The 17,313-nt window shown below is 44.0% G+C and overlaps 1 protein-coding gene across 9 annotated transcripts in view; it reads left to right on the forward strand.

Annotated features, from left to right (window-relative positions):
* Positions 1-17,313, forward strand: part of RBM47 (RNA binding motif protein 47) — a 144,526-nt gene that overhangs the window by 57,574 nt on the left and 69,639 nt on the right. For 2 of the 9 annotated variants that reach the window (XM_053922677.1, XM_024573941.3), the window contains exon 1: positions 16,167-16,322. The exons of 6 other annotated variants lie outside the window; for them this stretch is intronic. The gene's annotated coding sequence lies outside the window, so the exon portion shown is untranslated. Of the gene's footprint in view, positions 1-13,877; positions 15,182-16,166; positions 16,323-17,313 lie in introns of those variants that run through there. One more of the 9 variants, XM_053922681.2, reaches the window with a different exon arrangement.

The following is a 17,313-nucleotide window of genomic DNA, read 5'->3' on the forward strand; positions in this document are numbered from 1 at the left end:
CTGAATAGCCTTGCAGAATTGGCCTATTTTCTCCATGTCTATGGGCTAGTGGAGATTTCCCTACGCTGTCTGGTTATGTAGTTTTTCCTGTAATCCATGCACACACACAGATGTGTGGTGATGATAGTAAACGCCATATTTCTTCTTGCCCCTCCTCCTCCGTTACACTTCGCGGTCATTGATCACATGTTCCTTATTAGAGGTCTCTGGTTCGGTGGTGGTACCTTTTCCATGTCACAGTTTGTGTAACAGAGGCGTTGGAAGGACAGACACCTTGTGTCAGGTTGCCCAGCAGAGGTCAGCCATTCCTGGGCTCACCAAAGAGGTTTGGTAAGTCACGCTGGCTACAACCTCACCAGGGGTGGAAGAAATTCAAATGCTAATCCCCTCTTTTTTTTTTTTTTTGATTTTATTTTAACCAACACATATTGTTCTGCTTCTGGGTGTTTGCTCAACTTACTAGACCACAGTGCTGTCTAAATTTATAAGCATGGATGTCTCCAGAGGATTCCACAGACACACAGAGTGACAGAATCTATGCTTGAATGACTTTGCTTAAACTCTTTTAATACCGAGTGTTTTCCTATATAGAGTTTTCTGCATTTTGTCAATGCTAGAATGCGCTCTGTCCCACCCCCAACAATTTAAAATGTCCGAAATTGGAATGCATTTTGTGGAGACTTAGATTTGGTGATTCCTTTGATAATCTCCAAATGACCAGCATTAAGGTGTTCTACCTCCTGTTTTTCATAGAATACAAATGCTTTTTTCTTTATTTTTAAGGTAGGGAATTAGTATTTTTCTGTTAAAGAATGAATCAGTAAGAATTCTGTACTTAACCAAAGAAAGAATTGAGGATTCTAATACTGAGAAAAACTAATTTTTTCAGTGACTTCATATGGCAGTCTGAGATTAGTAGCCCTGGGACCTCCTAAGCAGCGGTGATGGCACTCCCAACAGCCGTGTGAGGTCACGGAGCAGCCCCCCGGGCGGCAGATCCCAGAATCAGACACTGTTATCCGAAGCCGGCTCCCTTCCAGCGGTCAACATCACAGGACTTGCAACTAAAATACTGCACTGTGCCTTCCGAATGATTTCTCAGCGTCCATTTATCTGTGAATGAGTTCAAGTCCACATTCATGTTACATGCATGGGAAAATAGCATCTTTACAGAGTGAATGCCACAGAATGGGCAGGAATTCCAAAGCCACAGGTTTTTAGCGGCTTGAAGATTTGCAGAACTTCCATTTTGTAGGGCCCCATGGAGGATACTGATATCCTGAATGCTAATCCTGAGATCAGTAGGGCAGTAGGGGTTCAGGTAAATCGGTTAACAGACATTTTCTGAGCACCTGCTTTGTGCCAGGCTTTGTGTTAGGTGCTGGATAATTAAGAGAGAAAAACAGAAAGGATTAGACTTCTGCCCCTTGGAAGCTGGTCTAGGAGTCAGGGCAGACATTAAATAATAAAGGAGTAATGAGTGAATTGAAGGAAGTGTAAGGAGTTCAGGGAGCTTAAAATCGGAGCCTTAACCTAATCACTAATGGGAGGGGCAGCCATCGGGAAGTTCTTTGGAATGGAAGTGGTACTTTAACTGTGACCTGAAGAAGGGATGGTTTCCTGGGCAGAGGGAGATTGGGGGCCGGCGGTAGTGTCAGTACCTACCGATCTTGTCCGTCTCCATTTGTCCAAATGAGAAACAGCCTTTCCTGAGGGTCTCAACATGGGAGAGTGTCAGATTCAAGGATTAACTGTGAATCTCATGGGGGAAGGGGGTAAAGGGACGGTGACTTCAGACAAACAGACCTCTGTTTTGAGGACTTGGCCAAATTTTTGGAGGAACCTTTAAAACCCCTTACAGACTGATTTCAAACTGATAGTCAGATTTTTATTTTTTGGTTCGTGGTGGTTCAGACATAAATTCTTTCTCCTCTATCAGCGTTATTTCCCAGAGCTGGATCGCAAGTCCTGTTCTCCTGCCAGTCCTCTGAATCCTCTCTGATTCTATGTTCTGAATTTCTCTTACCTACCTCCCATAGGGAGGTGATCAGCTTCTAGTGCGAGATTGTTTTCATCAACAAATGCGTTGTTTTCTTTTCCTCTACTTGCTTGATGGCATCACTGGCATCACTTGATATTGACCACTGGCACGATTCCCCCACCCAAAGGCCAGATTTTAAAAAATAGGTGGTTTATAGAGAACAGACAGAGGCCAGCTACTCGACCCTGCTTCCGCTTTTGGATCATTCTGAGAGTCTCAGGTTTCAAATCCTCGTGCTGTCTGCTGACATTTTCTATCAAGAGTACTGCGGAGCTGAGGCACTTGGACCAGGCACTAGACTGACCGATTCAGAAGTTTGCACACGTACGTGTACATATATACACACACATACACAAACCTCAGTTCCCGTGAATTGTCCATCTCAGGCTTGCTGGGTTCTTAATCATGAGAGAATTTGATGTGCTCATTTTTTGAGAGGTACCTCACGTATAGGGGATGACCAGAACTAGATCTCAATCTGTCTCTCGTTCTCTGCAGAGAGGTCTATTCAACAGGCCTTTTTTTTGGGGGGGGGGGTGGCGGTGGTGAAGGGGAGATATTTACCGCAGTCTGAGATAAGATTGGTATGTTTTCCCCATACAGAAGGGAAGAGAATCACTGGCCATGATTGATATAAAGAAATCTGAACTTTTAGTATGAACTTCCAGTGACCTCTTTGACCAATCCTCCTAAAAAGTTATTGTCTAGATCATTGCCTGATTTTCCTCAAGCCACAGAAAGCCTGTGTTCCTCCATCAGGGTGTAGGCATCAGAAGTCAGGTGGTGGAGATTCTTAGGAAAGGCAAAGGTGGAAAAAAAATCATGGAGTTCCTGATGGGAAACTTTAAATAAAATAGCAAAACACTGAATGCTGACCCACTATAGCCTAGATTTCCATTCCAAATAAGTTCATAAATGAAGATGTGGATATTATTTAACCTACAAATTGAAATGCAAGTTGCTTTCAAGAAGGAGGAAAAGGTCGGCCACTTAAGACATTGTTTTCTATGGCGAATGGCTCTTCATGCCTCTGCGTTGTAGTTGGCGTTTAGTGGTCACAGATCTCGTAGAAACAAATTTCCCCAAATCTCTAAAATTTACCAGAAGGTATTTATTTTAGAAAATGACCTTCCTATCACTCTTTTCCCCCCGAGAAGGCAGACTAATTCAAATAAGATTTAAGGTAGGATTTGTGCAGTTGCACAGCCGTGTCCGTGTGAAGAAGACTTACCGAAGGTCAAACACACACTAAGGTTTTCTTCTGTTCAGTCAGCCACTAACAGGGACCTCTCCCCCAATGACACCAGGATGCTGAAGGCAATCCCCTTCCACCCCCTTTAAATGTGATTTTCTGCCTTTTCACCTGAAAATAGAAGACATGTTTTTCCATCACATGTTACTTCGTACTGTTTACTTGCTACACATGGCTGAATTCTACACAGAGGAGGAAAACAAAGGCCTGTAACTTAATTTGAATAAACCTACAGAGGACTCCCATATGAAAGATACCGGGGCAAGCGTATAAAGGATACATAGATGACTCAGACACGATCCTTGCCCCAGAAGAGTTTAAGAATGAAAGCTTAAGCATCTAGTTAAGAAGAAATATTAACAATAAAACAGGAGTTAGGACCAGCAACATCATAACTCAAATATTTAATGGCATGTTTAAAAATGCAGTAGAAGTTAATGTACCTCTTTTCTCATCTGTATACAGATATACCAGAGAGTAAACTCATCACCTCTCACTTTTTTCTGATCTCTGATCCAGTTTGACAAAAGTGCTAATTCAGGTATGGGGCCAGGTGGTGGTGAGAACCTGCGTAAAGGTAAATGCTGAAGTCCTTCACAATTTGTAATGATCCCTGTGCAATGAACAAGTGATAGAAGCTGAAAAACTTTCCAAAATGACTTGGCGTCAGCGTGATTGGGCCCAGCTGCCCCAGAGCCGTTTGCGGATACAGTCAACCAGTGACTTCATAAGAAGGCATTTCTGTAACTGAGATGATCCAGAGGTCTGGTACCCAGATCCCAGTGAACAAAAGGTTTGGAAAAATTGGTTTTCATCAGGAATAAGTTTTTGAAGGGTGTTTGTGGTTAATCACAAACTGAATGATTTCCCTTTTTAAAATTATTTCACTCACATGGGCAAAAGCTTCACAGAGGCAGTGGTTGCTTTGGCAGTGTGCTCCTTGATGACTTGCTCTTTGCCAAACAAGCTTATCCATTTTCCAAACTGCAAAGGTAGAGCGCTGGCTCTGGGCCGTGACTCAGCCAACAACATGGCCAACAAGCGGATGTTCGCCTACAAAAGGAGGCTTGTCTTCCTAAAAGAAAGAGGTCTGTTCCCACCCTGGACAAGGAAAAAGAAAGCTGTGGGCACTGACAAAATGTGTGTGTCTTTTGGCAGAATAACATGTCGATGATGGCACTGTGCTTTGTAGGAGGATTATTTGGTGCTGTGGAAAGCAAGAATACTCCAAGGTTATGAGGCTGAAATCTGCAGCTCAAGTCAGCGCCAAACCTTTAGGCCAATTTCATGGGCAACACTCAAATGTCAGCCTTGAAGTTTCCAAGAACAAGGTCTTCAAACCAGTCATTAGACATGCATCAAAGTTATGCTGCGTTGGGGCCTCATCCAAGGCTGTGCGTCCGTTCAGGCAGGCTGCCCCCAGGTGTCAGCAGTTGCTTCAGCAAGGGCAGACAGAAATAGAACGGCTGACGTTACTTTAGCCATACTCACAGGTGTCTGTGTGGCCAAGAAATAACAGTAACAGAGCAACCATGTTGCTTTCATCAAGAATAACAAAAATTCTGTGTTCCTTTTGTGAGGTCCTTTTGAAACTAAGACCCAGATCAGCAAAATACAAGGGACATCTGAAGGAAGGAATGAAATAGTTACTGAGGACTCAGGCTGGAGTAAAAGGGGCTGAACACAAACCTTTAAATCTAGGCATGTCAGTCAGGCTCCAGCCAGGGTGGCCTCATTTGGTTGGGCACCTTTCTGCAAACCGAAAGGTCACCGGTTTGCTCCTGGTGGGATACAAGCCTGGGTAGTGGGCTCGGTCCCTGGTTGGCCCGTGCAGAAGGCAACTGGTCGATATTTCTCTCTCACATTGATGTTTTTCTCCCTCTTTCTCCCTCCCTTCCCCTCTCTACAATCAAAAGTAAAAATAAAATTTTAAAAATATAAATAAATCTAGGCATGTCAGTACCTACTGATTTTGTCCATTTCCATTTGTCCAAATGATTCTTAGAATCATTAAATGTTGGAGTTAGAAGGAACCCTAGAGGTGATGATGAAAATACATGATAAATAATGATAACATTTATTGAGAGCTTACTGTGTGCCAAGCACAAATAGAAGTCTTTTACTTGCATTATCTCTTTTACTTGTATGTCCTCACTTAATTTCTATAGCAACCCCGTAAAGGAGATGTTAGTCAAATAAGGAAACTGAGGAATAATAGAATCTGTCAGTTGTACGAGGTTGCACAGGTGTGCACGGCAAAGCTGGTACACACGCCCAGGTCAGTCTGAGGCCAGAGTCTATACTTTTTTTTTAAGAAGAGAATTTTTAAAATTTTATTTATTTATTTTTATTTATTTTTTTAGAGAGGGGCAGGGAGAAAGAAAGAGGGAGAGAAACATCTATTTTGGCTGCCTTCTGTATACATGCTGACTGGGGACCGAGCCTGCAACCCAGGCGTGTATCCTAACCAAGGAGCAAACTGGCGACCTTTTGCCTTACTTGGCAAAGCCCAACCAACTGAGCCACGCTGGTCAGGGCCGGAGTCTACACTTTTTAGCTACCAGCCCCTTAGAGGGCCAAGTGATCTTCAGGGAAAGGCGTGTTCACTGACCCGAGTTCATGAACTGATGAGAGTCCCTGGGAGTTCTGTGATGCATGGTTCAGTGAAAATAACAAAGGGATGTATTGAAAAGGACAGATCCTACACTCTGGAGTAGAAACCGTATAGTTTCACATCGGGTTCAGTGTTGGCCTCCAGTTCTCCCTCACTAAGGAACTGGCTGCACATTTGGTCAGATCTGGATCCCACACTGCTCCTCGAACTGTTCTTGCTCTGGGACATCTGCTTGTGCTTCAGGTTTCAGTCATCTAGAGAACTTCGAAAAAACACCAGTGCACACAGCCCACTCACTGAGACTCTGATTTAACTGGTCTGAGGAGGAGGAGCTCCATCATCAGTATTTTTTGAAAACTCCATAATTGAGTCTCATGGACATCCCTTGAGGACAACCACTGGTTTATACTTTTATTCATTAACAGGTATCTGGCTATGTACTGCTTTTTTTCAGAGAGCATAATTTATGTTTTGTAGCAGCTGTTCTTATTTTTGTTTTTCCTGTGATCTGAGAAAATGGATTGGGCCTTAAAAACTTTGCCGCCTTGGAAGACACTGTCCCTATCTGGGAATGGATTCCTTGTTTACACCACCCAATTACATGTCCTGGGGGCTACACCTGTGCATCCTCCCTGCAACACTCACTGCTCAGAATATATGGCTCAATGACTTCACACCTAAAATCTTGTAGCCTGCAATGGGCAATGTGCTGCTGGTGCAGCTTAAAGATCAAGGGAACATTTTGTCTTATGACAACCCCTGCTGTCTATATGTGATGTTCACTTTAAACACACATAGACCTGCACACATGTGTATTTGAGTTCCATTTTAGGTCTTAAAGGGAGGTCTCAAAAATCTCATCTGACCCTTAATTAGACACCAGAGTTTGCTCTAGACCAGTACTTTGATTCTAAAATGAGGAAGCCAAGTCTGGGGGTTGAGAGAGAGGAGGTCCATGGCCATATCCAGGTCTAGAACTCAGGTCCCTTGATGCTAGTGGTCTTTTCTCTTTACCCTGCTGCCTCACGTAAAAATTTCTTTTGTAGCCTTTCCTCTTTATGCACACTACTTCCTTCCTAGTCCTAGTCCCAACTTTATTCCTAAATTATTGTAATTGTAGTATCTATGGAAAGAGGAAAAAAGAAACAAACTTCGAAGAATCCACATCAAAATGCCAGTAGTAGTGAAGTTTGAATGGGAGAGGTCTAGTTTTAATTTTATATTTGCTTTTCTGTGATTTATACATATTTTTCAATAAACAAGTATTACTTTCCTAAAGGAGAAACAAAAACCACTAGTGGAATAGCCTCTTACTGGTCTCCGAATGTATAAATCCATTATGCAACCCATTCTGTGGCTCCCTGTCAGATTTGCCTTCCTAAAACATGCCCTCCTCCAGTCCTTATCCTGCCTCAATGTTCAGGGGCTCCTATTGCTCTTGGGAAAAGTCCAAACTCTGGGAATCCAAAGGTCTCCTTAACCTAGCCCCACCTTCTGCCTGTGCCCTTATCTCCACCACACCCAACACAATCCTTCTTGCCTACCAGCATCTCCTCATCTGAGAACCGGGAGAACTCTATCCAGTTCCCTTCCTCATGCTGTTTTCTACTTGGAGAGCCCCTCACTCTGTCCTTTCCTCCCACTGGTCCAAATGTTGTCTCTCTAGGTTTAGCTCAAGTACTAATCCCTCCAGATCACTTTTGTTACCTTTTATCTGTATCTGGGATGGCAGATAGGTTTCTATCAGGTCCAGACAATTGGAAATATTGAGTATGTTGCATGGAGACTCCTGAGAGCCTATATGTGCTTAGAGGGAAAGAGTTCTGGGATCGGTAGTGGTTTCTGCCACAGGCATAAGGGGGAGAAATGACAGAATGCGTATTGCGTATTTTCCATTCAGACCTATAACTATTCCTTTAGCTACATGTGGCTATTTAAGTTTAGGTTACTTAAAATTAAATACAATTAAAATTTCACCTCTTTGGTTGCACTACCCACATTTCAAGTGCTCAATAACCACATGGGGCTACTGGACACGTATTGTACAGCCAAGGTAGAGAACCACTGCAGAAATTTTCATTAGCCCCCTTTTAGCCATATAGTTACATAACAACACATTTGTGTGTGTGCCTTATTTTCTCAGCAAGAGCATTTTATGAGCAGGGATCCTCTGACACTTCTTTTATATCCCTAGAGCACCTAACCAGTGCCGGGCATGTTAGAAATACTTTATAAGTATTTCTTGAATTGAATTTTTAGTAATAATTTGGCAGTGTGCTCTAAGGTAGAGTAGTAGAAAGGGAACTCATTTGGAAATCAGGAAACCAAGTTTCCGACCCCAGCTTTTCTGCCAGTTAGTATGTGACTTGGAATATCTCATTTAACTGAAGTGGCTCATAGTTTCCTCAAGGGTGAACAGTTACAGGTTAGACTATAGCAGAGGATTCTCCCAGATTTGGAATTTTGTGATACATATAGAGTGTTCACTTTTAAGCAAAAATGCACGCACATATAAACACACACCTGGAATAAAAACTAGCAGGTTAAAAAATATTCTAGCTTATTTTAAATCCCGTTTATCTCATTTTCCAAGTTCATGACTGTCATTTGAGGATTTAATTCTCTTCCAGAGCTACGGCCAAATTCTGTTTTGAAGAGGGTCGTGGCAAATGTGCGACGACTCCCCAAGTAGAGTCAGACTTGAGCAAGTGGATGGAGGGTTAGGTAGCCTCTGTCAGGGAGAAGGGGATGTACCATCCACCTGACGTTATAACACTGTATTCAAACAAACTGTAGGCAGAAGTCACTCACCAGTATTGCCTGTGAAGCCTAAAATATTTACCATCTGGCTCTACACTGGTGACTGATGACCTTCATGTACATATCCAACCACTTTCCAAGGGCAGTCACTTTCTGAAATGTCATCAGGGCCTGTGGCTCAAACACAGTGAAATAAAACTCCCTATTAGTGTGCTTTAGAGAACAGTGAAGATAGAAAGGGCCCAGGCCAGGCCACTGGGCTCCATCGCTTCTATCTGAAGCAGGCAGGGCCCTTGACTCTGTCCTGAAGGTGGAAAGTGAGTCCTTGGATCCAGTCTGTGTGTTCTGGTCTTGGCTTTGGAAATTTGATGAGTCAGTTTCTGGCAGTGTCCTCCTTGACATACAGCATTCACAAGAATAAATTCTGAAGGCCCTTGGAAGGGGAGAGCTGCAAGAATCCTTGGCCTCCTAACTTCATTTAAGGAGGGAGCCCAGCTGTGCATCTCAGTTTATTCTTCATATTCCTCCTGCAGACACTCCTTTCAGCCTGTGAGGGGTCTAGATTGGGTGGGCCATACTGGAGAGCAGGGCCCGCCAGACCTGAACTGAGACGGGAGCCCTGCCAGGTGGGGGTCTGAGATGGACTGCAAAGTCGACAGTTTTAAAAGTAAAAATGACTCTTTTCCTTTTCCTACGAATGCCTGCCGGCCCGGTGTCCTGGCCGCTGGGTTTCCCCAAACCATCTTTCTACTTCGTCTCTTCTATCACTGAGGGTTGGTTTCTAAAATGCACCTTTTCTCTAATTATGTAACACCCCAGTTAGTCATCTTTTGTTTTCTGATCTATCTCTCCCCTTTTCTCCTCCCCTTGTCCACGCTCTCCTCTAGGCTGTTTTTCAAAGTTTGCAACGATTTTTTTTACAAATCTTTTTTTTTTTTTAAATCACCCTTGATTTCTGTACATACAACTGCCCTTAGTTTAACCCAGGGTGCCTCATCTAAAAATCCACATTTACAAAACAAAAAACATTTGAAAGGTAAATCTTTCCTTTGTTAAAGAAAACTTAAAGACTGGTATCTTTCGCCCTGCCTTATGTGTTTATCACTTTCTATATTATATTGTCACCATTGGTAATTGGGGGAGGACCCCTAGTTGGCTGCAGTTGAATTCAGTTCTGTATTTGCAGATCATGTGGCGCAGTGGAGTGCATGCCCTTGCCCCCATGTGGGACCATGAAAAACATTTACTTCCCCTGGTTTGTTTACTGTCGACCCTGAGCTCAGTAAACATACCCAGGGGCCTGGGTCATGATCATACAAAAGACAGGGCCTTGGCTCACTGAGAGCAATGGATGCATTTGCTTCAGTTGGTACAAATTCTTTTGGAGAAATTCCAGCTTATTCTCCAGGATGATTCTAGCTCAGCACCGGCGCCCAGTGACTTCCGAATAATAATGAGCACAGTGCCTCTGCCTCTTTGCTCCACTCTACAATCCCCAGCCGAGAGTAATGCTATTGTCACACCAGAGAAGCATCCAGGAGGAAACTCGGCTCCGAGGAAGAATGCCGATGGCCAGCATTCTTCTGGATAGAATTCCCAAGCGCTGTACTCACAGCCTTGGTTTTCACTATTGTTGTGATAGCAGAATGCACAGCTGTGAGACAGAGAGAGAAGATAAGCAATAGAACTTGACTTAACTAACATTGAAGATGCAAATATGTGAAAAACTCCTTCATCTTGGGGAATGTCCATTATTCAGAGTTCATTGTAAGCCTAATACTTACAAACTAAGGTTTCCGTGTCTGAGCAGGTGGGTTCCAATCTTGTCTTCCACCAGTAATTAGCTTCAATTACGTGGGTTTCTGTGTCCTCATTTATTAAATAGGGATTATAGTAGTAGTTGCCACTAAGGATTTTGGAGGTGATTGAAGAGGTAATATATGGCAAGAATTTAGTGCTGGATCTGGTACAGAGTGGATGCTTAGTAAATGTTGTAGTTAGCGTTTCAGTACAAATGTGAGGGGCCTGGGCTAGAGCAGTGTTTCTCAAGTGTTTGGGGCCCAGCGCATCTTATCAGGCAAGTGAAATAAAGGATGCCCAGTTAGATATAACCTTCAGATAAGCAGTGATTTTTTTTTTTTTTTTTTAGTATTGGCGTATCCCAAATATTGCATGGCCACTTAGATTAAAATATCATTTGTTGTCTATCTGAAATTCAGGTTTAACTGGAGGCCCTACCTTTTTCACAGTTAAATTTGACAACCCTGTCTTTATATTCTTAAAAATTATTGAGGAACCCAGAGTGGATAATATTTATTGCTATTTAGCACATTAGATATTCAAACTAAGAAATTAAAAATATTTATTAATTATTTCAAAAATAGCAATAGTAAAATCTTATGTTGACATAAATAGCATTTTAATGAAAAAACCACTATATTTCTAAACAAAATAGATGGTGAGAAGAGTGCATCATTTATAGTTTTGCAAATGTATCCAATATTTTCCCTTACATCTCTTTAATGACTGGCTTGATAGAAGTCAGCCATATTCCCTTTCTTCCGTTTTTTTTTGGGGGGGGTACGTTTATTAAAGCCTGTGACAGTGAGACAAGGAAAGGCTTAGGAGAGCAGAAGCCACAGGAGAGAGCCCAAGCTGGGATAAGCTGGCTCACAGGGAAGTCAGAGAAAAGGGGCCCTTGGAGACAGGATCAGGAGGGTTGCCCAGGATGAGCTGCTGCTGCCCACTGCTCCCCTGGCTGCAAGTCTCGTGGGGGCCCTTAGAGTTAAGGAGAAGCACATCTGAAAGGGAAGGAGGGGGGAAGGGAAAGGCGAGAGTGTGCTTCTGGGGTGGAGAGTGTGCTGTCAGCTGTATTCTTACATTTGCTTTGCCTTCAGTCTGTTGAGATATGTTATTTTCATCAAAGTATGTAAAGAAAATTTAGCTTCACAAAGATATGTAATTGGAAAGGGGAGGAGTATATTAGTAGCTTTTTTAGATAATTGTGAACATTATTCTTTGACACTAAACCCAAACTCTGGGAGAGAGAGTTTCTTGAAGGTTAGTTGCACTATAGAATCTGAAACTGTATCAGTGAACCTTTCATGCTCTGCTACCTTAAAGTCCACTGGCTTATCTTGTACTTCAAGTGGATCGTTTACCCATGCATGGCATGGTTCTGTAACACCATGAATTGGTCATTTGGAAAATATCGGTTTACTGAATTGTGAAGATCTTCCAAATATTGACACATTTCATTATACAATATTAAAAAATCACAGCTGTGAATATCACAACTAGTGTCATCAGACAAGCCTTTAATTATTGGCAAGCCGTCAAGCTCATGGTAGAGAGTGCAAGTTCTTCAAAATGTTAACTTTTGCTTGAAAGCTCAAATGTTATTATTGGAAACAGATACTGTCAGTCGTATTCTTTGAAGTGACATCCTTCATTTTCCAGAAAATGTCTACCAAAACCACAGTCTGAATCACTAGAGTTTGTTTGTTGGTCATTTGTAAAAATGGCATTCTGTGACAAAGGCGGTGTAGTCCACTCCGTAACTCGGTCACGCAGTGACTTTCCCCGAGACTTCCGCCATAGGTTGGTACGCAGCAAGACTGCTTTGGGCGCACTTCCCATCTCATCACAGAGAATACCAAGATACATGCAAGAGTCAAGACGTAATAAAATCAATATTTTCCTGCTTCCTCAAGTACATTCTTAAGGAAAACTAGCTCTTAAAAGGAAAACCCTTGAGTGCCTGGTGAAGGAAAAATGCTGTGATTACTCCTGCGGTTTTGTGCCACTGCCTTGTTTTGTGCTGAGGTGTCCGCAGTTCACCCACCGTTGCCTTTTCATCATTAGTGCCAGGGTAATGAAAAAGGCAAAAATATCAGAATTATTATAAAAATAGTTATGGCCTCCCAGACCTCTGAAAGACCTCTGAAAGGGCCTCTCAGGACATCCAGGACCTCACCTGGAGATCTGCTGGTCTAGCAGGTGATGTCCCCGTGGAGACAGTGCTGGGCAGTGTAGATTCATCTTGTGTTCCCCAGGCCCATCCCAGCCTCTCCTTCCTTGGGCAATTTGGGAAAACACCAGGGGTGTCGGGACCCTGCTTAGGGTCTGGGTTTAGGCTGGAGTGGGTGCTGAGCAGTTTCTGAGGCCACGTTCGGTAGGCTCTCGGAAGCTCTCTCCAGAAAACTGAAGGGGCGCAAGTGTTTCAGAGAGTGCCAAGGCCTTTGGCAGGTTCTGGGAGTCTCAGCAGCTCCAAACAAAATCTTAGCTTCTGCTGCTTCCTTCTCTCCTATCTCCTAGTGCCCAGAGGAGATCAACATCCCTTTCAGAATCTGGAACCATCCTGCAGACCAAATTTATGCTAAAGGATACCCAAACTAGAGGGAGGCCCCTGGAACTGACAGACACTCTGGACCAAGCCCAGGGAGCACCAGTCCCCAGTGGCGGGTTATTTTGCCCCATCAGAACTTTGCTGCTAAAAATTCCAGGGGTGAACATACCAGCATGCTGGCATACCCAACACAGTGGAGCAAAAACTCAGCTTAGAACTGCACTCCTAGAAATGGGGAAAATGCTATTAGAAAACGTTCGTGTTGTATAGAAGGCACAGTTCTTTCTCAGGCCATAGAGTATAGTCTCTGAGCAGCATGAGATACAACGTTCGAATACAGTAGCACAGAGTGCTGTGTGGAACCCAAGGAATTTTAACACCTCCTGCAGTGTTTCGAGTCAAACATCAGGTTTATGGCCACAGAAAAAAATGAACATAAAGGCTTACCTGAAGTGGGGGAATCCATGTTGCCTATTAATAGATTTGTTAATAGATTTCAGAGTGAACAGGACAGATTGTCTTTGGGATAAGAAGGAAATGGGGGAAAGGAGCTGGGGAGGCCAAGGAAAAGGACTAGAGGAGACTAAGAGGACCAAACAGGTTCTGGGCACCGTGGCAGAAAATGCACAGGAGGCTGTAGATTTGGGCAACACACTGGTCCCTGAAGTGAGGGGCTCAGCGTGCGCGAGGTGGGGGAGTGTGGCTCAGGCAAAGAGCAGGGACTCGGACTGGGACCAGTTCTGCTGTTACCAGCTGTGCGCTCTTGGGCAGCCTCTCTGAGCCTATTCCCCCTCTGTCTGATGAAATTGAAAGAGAGATCACATATCAAAAAAGGCAAAGCAACCCTAAACTCTCTGGCCCCCACTTGTACTTCGAGTGTGTGATCCACTGAGGCACTGCTTTGGATTTTACTATGTCTTCACTTTTTTTTTTTCATCAAAATGCAAATATGTTCCTTAACAGTGAGCACTGGACTCCACGCTAAGGGGTGTAGGGATGGATGCTCTGGTGGCGTAGACCAGGGGTCCCAAACCTCGGGGCTGTGTACCAGTACCAGTCTGGGCCTGTCAGAAACCAGGCCGCACAGCAGGAGATGAACTCCGATGTAATGTGCTTGAATCATCCTGAAACAATCCACCCTCCCCACCCCGGTCCATGGAAACGTTGTCTTGCATAAAACCGGTCCCTGGTGCCGAAAAGGTTGGGGACCTCTGGCCTAGACAGCAGCTGACCTGCACACAAATACATGACCCAAGAGAGGCACTAGTAAGGGAGGACTTCTAGGAAGTGCTACTTGTCTCCAGTCATGCAGGTTTGTCACTTTGGAGATGTGCTCTATTGGTTTGCCTAAAGAAAGGCACCCAGGGGCAGCAGTAGCCAGGAGGTAGGTCGTAGGGGTCAAGTGAGGTAGACTCTAAAAACAGGGTGAGAGGCGGACCAGCCCTGAGGGAGGAAGGAAGGCAGTAAGAAGAGCCATCCAGGAGGAAACTGCCACAGTTGGCAGAGAGACTTGGTTAGACCAGGTTGGAACTGTAGGGCCCCGAAAAGAGGCACCTTTGAGGGCAGGGAGCAGGTCAACGAGTGCCTGGCAGCAAGGAAACCTGGCCGGTAGGGAAAGCTGAGCTTCAGTCCCAGGGCCGCCAGCATTGCCCCAGGGCCTCGGGACAGGTGTTGAATCTTTCTGGATCTCAGGTCTCACTTGAGTGGAATCTGTATGATAAGAACCTCTGTTTTACCTCCCTCACCAGGTTGTTTGATAGGCTGCCTCAGATAGTACAAGAAATGGGGAGATGAGAATAAATACTCTTTACCACCACATCCCTACCATTTCTCAGCGAAGCAAGGCAGAAAAGGAAGGAGAGAAAGAAGGCGGAAAAGAGAAGGAGAAAAAAGAAGGGGAGGATAGGCCAGGAAGAGACTAGAAGGCAGGTTAGAAGGCAGGAGCAAAAAATGTGAAAGCAAAAGAGATGGCAGCCTGGGCTGGAGGCCAGGGAGGCCCCTCACCACGCCCTGAGAGGCAGATAAACGGCCATCTAGGGTCCCACCCAAGCCAGATTAGTCCCTCGGACTTGAGTGAAGTGAAGGCAGCTGCCCTGAGTCACAGCACTAAGCGAAGGCCTCTGTAAATGAGGAAACTGGAAACAAGATGGGACCCACATATGTAAGGTAGGAGGGCCAAAAAATACTGCAGCAACCCTTAAGATATTTTGAAAAGGTAAAGAGCTGCCCTGTGCCATATTCCAGGCTCTCAGATTGGCAGAGCTGTCTGTTCTTTGGAATATTTCCCCCGGAAAGGAGTGGGGACGAGAGAACAGGCTTTCTTACTTGCCTAACCTGACCTTGGGTGTGATTCTGAAGCCAAAGTCAATTCTTCCTTCTCTAGATGGCCTTGGTCTCCTTTTAGTGAGTAGTTTGACTATTGCTGAATAATGCTACTTTTTTATTTCTCTGACTGTCCTACTCACAGTAGGGCAGCTACGCACGGGGCTTCAGACTCCAGCGATCTCCATGAGACGTTCCAGTAAAGCCAGGCAGGTGATCCTGGACACCCTCCCTTTATTTTGTTAACCCTGGTGGTACCGAGAGGCACCTGACATTCTGGGTATGCTAATAATTCGGTGCCAGCAAGTTTCTGTTATCCTCCGGTTGTAATTGTTAACTTGAATGGAATGCAAAACTTCTGGTTTGAAGCAGAGTTGGTTTTTAACTGTGTATTTGCTTGAAGGATATGGAAAATGGGGAGTAGGTTTCATTTACTGTGGAAGACGGTTTATGAAAGCCTTCCTTGCCCTGACGAATAGAAATATTGGGTAAATGTATAGTTACTGCTGGGTCTACAGACTCACTGGTGAACTCTACCCTTTGTTAACTCTTGCTTTGACACTGCCAGGTTAGCAAGCCGAGACTTGCTCGGGGAGTAGAACAATGAGTTTTATCATAAGGTCGCTTTAAGAAAAAAAACCCGACACCACAAAATCCTTAACACTTCTAGTGTCGGAGTTTCCTTCTTCAAGCCCTTTCTGCTTGCTCACCCCCACCCCTTGAAAGTCTGGGTGGGTATTTTTTTTTTTCCTGTGTTAATAGAGCCTGCCTGTTCATTTGCATTATTGTACATCACACGCTATCTCTGTGACCATTATATTGTGTTCTCTCAGTGGTGTTTGCTCTGAGGGTGGGACACAGGGCTGTTTAGTGTCTTGTAAAACATTTACCAAAAGCACTGAGCCATGGTTTTGAAGGGCATTCCCTTGCCAGACTGTGGGAGGAGAGAGCGAGCGGTGGAAAGAGAGCTCCAGGCGTTTGCCAGGTACTTGTTTCATACTTTAGTATTTAGAAATGTTTAAAATGTCAGATTAAGTGTGATTCCAGGCCCCTTCTACTGAAGGAGAGGGATGGTAAGGGGAGGGGAGGGGTGAAAGTAATTTCTTTCGCAGTGTATTTTTCAGTGGCTCCAAGTCCCCAGATAATTGTAATCTTTGGTTTCAGTCAAATGTTTTTTCAGTTTTACTAGAGGGACGAGCGCATCTTGGAGAGTGAAGTAGAATCTACCTGTGCTTGAGGTTTGCCCGTGTTTGGATCCGATGTTAGCCTTTGCTTTAGCACAGAACCAGGACCAGGTGCCGTGTTTCTAGGAGGCGATGTGTAACCTTGTGACTTGCACTTCAGTGTGCCTGGTGACTCATTCCATTAAAGGCTTTTGCTAAATGGGGCTGCAGTTTCATGAAAATACTTCCAAACTTTCATTCCTTCCCCGCCCCCATCCCCATTCTGTTAAATTTCGACTAGATAACAAATTAAAGGTCAGCGTGAAAGACTGCTTCTTACCTTCAAATCTCTGTTCCTGGAACGCATTCTACTCTGCTCATAGATACTTTTAGAGAAACTAGTAACTAAATACGTCTTGGACATACTATGTATTTATTTTCTAGCTTGTTTTGTTGTAGAAAATATGAACATATATGATAAAACTAGAGCCTTAATCAAACGTTTGCCTTTGAGCAATTGTCGTAACGATATCATGGACACAGAGACCTCAACCGTGTTGTTAGGGGCTAAAACCCAAACAGCAAACAGGAAAATCAGGAAAAAAGAATTGCTCCAAAAGCTGCCTTGTGATATATGCAGTATGGCAAGCACGGAATCTTTGGCCTCTTTACTGTGTCTAATGGCAGGACACGTAAGTATGAAGACGGCACTAAAGTTTGTAGAGCCCACTGATTGTGAAAGAACTTGATTTTGGTATGTTTTTGCCCAGTGACACTGGCAGTAAGAAGCCAACAGTCTTTTTCCTGACAAGT

This window comes from Desmodus rotundus, chromosome 4 (genome assembly GCF_022682495.2).
Source record: "Desmodus rotundus isolate HL8 chromosome 4, HLdesRot8A.1, whole genome shotgun sequence".
Classification (NCBI taxonomy): Eukaryota; Metazoa; Chordata; class Mammalia; order Chiroptera; family Phyllostomidae; genus Desmodus; species Desmodus rotundus.